General features: G+C 40.6%; 1 non-coding gene across 1 annotated transcript; it reads right to left on the bottom strand.

Annotated features, from left to right (window-relative positions):
* Positions 1-1,734: 1,734 nt before the first annotated feature.
* Positions 1,735-1,841, bottom strand: LOC140808504 (small nucleolar RNA R71). The gene has a single exon (XR_012112925.1). It is a non-coding gene; the product is annotated as a small nucleolar RNA R71 (small nucleolar RNA).
* Positions 1,842-2,639: the final 798 nt, after the last annotated feature.

Genomic DNA, 2,639 nt, shown 5'->3' with positions numbered 1-2,639 from the left:
CCAGCGGTCAAAACCTACCGCCCTAGCGAGTCACGCGATCCAGCAAGATTCTGCGAGATTTGTTTCTATTTTCATGGACTCTATCCAAGACCACTAACCTAATACACGAGATTGGGCGCCTCTGGGAGGATTATTCATCATATTTTCATCATTTTTTCTGGGAGAGAAGGCAAGGAGTAAGGAAGACTTTCGAAGAACTCGAGAATTCCAAGCATCGCAGCCATCTTCCATCGTCATATTTAGTATTTTATTATTCAGTATTTTATTCTCTTGCATAGATTGTTGATTTCTAGTATGAATTTGGTTGGCTAAACTCTAAATTTGTTGGGATTTAAGGGGATCCTACCCGTACTCGTTGTTTAACATTATTTCTTGACGTTTTTACAAGTGATTTGTTTATGCTATTGTTATTTCTTGTTTCAAGCGAAGCCTAGCTATCTTCCTTTGATTATTGCATGTTGTTAACGATGTCGACAGACTAATTAACAATAGGATCGCATAGTATAAACCACGGACTTACAATTTTAGTAGACATACGGAACTGGGTACGTGTCGATAGTGATAGTTCACCCGGATAAAAGCTAGAGGATTCCATAGAACGTAAGGCGATCTTAAACTGTTAAATAATTGAGGACACTTGATTACTGCATGTTTATGATTAGTACTAATATAGCTCGACAGAGTATATTGATTAGTCTAGGGAATTCCGTCGAATGCACGAGTAAGAGTCGAGGGTAATTATTAAAACACGAGTGATAGGTGAACTGATAATTCCCAACAAAGTCATCTTTCATTTGATTTAATCCAACTTAATCATTGCATTATTGCATACATTCTCTTTGCGCTTTAATTCTTTTAGTTATTTGATTTACATTAGTTTAATTACCAAACCACTTTATCGTTGCTAAAGAAATTTTAATTGAGAATAAAAAATTATTGTAACGCAGTCCCTGTGGATCGATACTCGTATTCACGTACGTTTATTATAACTTGACTATCGTGCACTTGCGATATTTAAATCGAGCTTTCATATAGAAAACAAATTTTGGGACCATTCACTGTGCAAGTTTTGCTCGATCAAGTTTTTGGCGCCGTTGCCGGGGACTGTTGATTCAAAATTTTTTATTTTTCATTTAAATTCTTTAGTATTATTTATTTCATTTTTATTTGATACTCTCATTGTGTTGCAGATTTTTCTTGTGGTGCATGCCAAGTTCACTTGACGTGGAGCTTGAATTTGACCCTGAAATCGAAAGAACTTTCCGCAGACGAAGACAGCAACAAAGACTCAAAGAACAGATGGAAAGACACGAGCAAGAACGTGGAGAGGAACAGCGTGACAATAGACAAGTTGAGATACCACGTCGCATTCCGATGATGGATTATGCACAACCGTCTCTTGATGGAGCACGTCCAAGCATCGTGAGACCAGTCATCCGAGCTAACCAGTTTGAGATCAAGCCAGCTATCATTCAGATGATTCAAAACACTGTTCAATTTGGGGGAAGTGCACTTGACGACCCAAATTCTCATATAGCTGACTTTCTTGAAATTTGTGATACTTTTAAGTTTAATGGCGTATCTGATGATGCTGTTCGTTTGCGTTTATTTCCATTTTCACTAAGAGATAAAGCTAAGTCGTGGTTGAATTGTTTACCTGTAGGGTCTATCACTACATGGGAGGATATGGCAAAGGCATTCCTGACCAAGTACTTTCCTCCGTCGAAGACTATGAAGTTCAGAGCCGACATTACTACTTTTGCTCAACATGAGCTTGAGTCACTTTACGAGGCATGGGAGCGCTATAAGGACTTGTTGAGGAGATGTCCCCACCACGAGCTACCTCTCGGGTTAGTTGTTCAAACTTTCTACTACGGTCTGCTTACTTCTAACCGTACTATGATAGATGCTGCTGCCTGTGGTAACTTACTGAGGAAGACGGCTGAGGAAGGATATGAGTTATTAGAGGAGATGGCTGCTAGTAGCTATCAGCCTCAGTCTGATAGACAGAGACGAGGTGCTGGGGTTAATCAAGTTACTGATTTGTCTGCGGTGTCAGCACAGTTAGAGGCTTTGAACAGAAAGATTGATGGGATGAGTGCGAGTGGATCGGCTATGCGTCTGCAAGAAATTTTCTGTGATAAGTGTGGAGGTGAGCATGACGTGCAGGATTGCCAAGATGGAAATCCATTCTATGTGCCTGAAGGAGCACCGGTAAAGCAAGTGGTATTCCAGAACCGTCCAAGAAATGACCCGTATTCAAACACATATAATCCGGGATGGAGGAATCACCCAAACTTTTCATGGGGAGGTCAAAACAACCAGAATCGCCAGCAAAGAGGTCCACCATATGGGATGCACCAAGGGTTCAAGCCAGAACCGCCTAGGGAGGAGAAGTCAAATTTAGAGCAAATGATGACTAAATTTATTTCTGCAACCGAGACGAGATTTCAGAATCAGGATGCATCCATAAAAGGGTTAGAGAATCAAATTGGACAATTGGCTAAGTTAATTGCTAATAGGGAGCAAGGAACTTTGCCGAGCAACACGGAGACTAACCCGAGAGAGCATGTGAAAGCTGTGGAATTGCGCAGTGGAAAGGCAATTGAGTCTAAGGAGGAAAAGAACAAGCAAGGTGA

The sequence above is a fragment of the Primulina eburnea genome, chromosome 12 (genome assembly GCF_022965805.1).
Source record: "Primulina eburnea isolate SZY01 chromosome 12, ASM2296580v1, whole genome shotgun sequence".
Taxonomy (NCBI): domain Eukaryota; kingdom Viridiplantae; phylum Streptophyta; class Magnoliopsida; order Lamiales; family Gesneriaceae; genus Primulina; species Primulina eburnea.
Note: the sequence above shows the minus strand (reverse complement) of the source record. Positions and strands in the feature narration are given on the sequence as shown.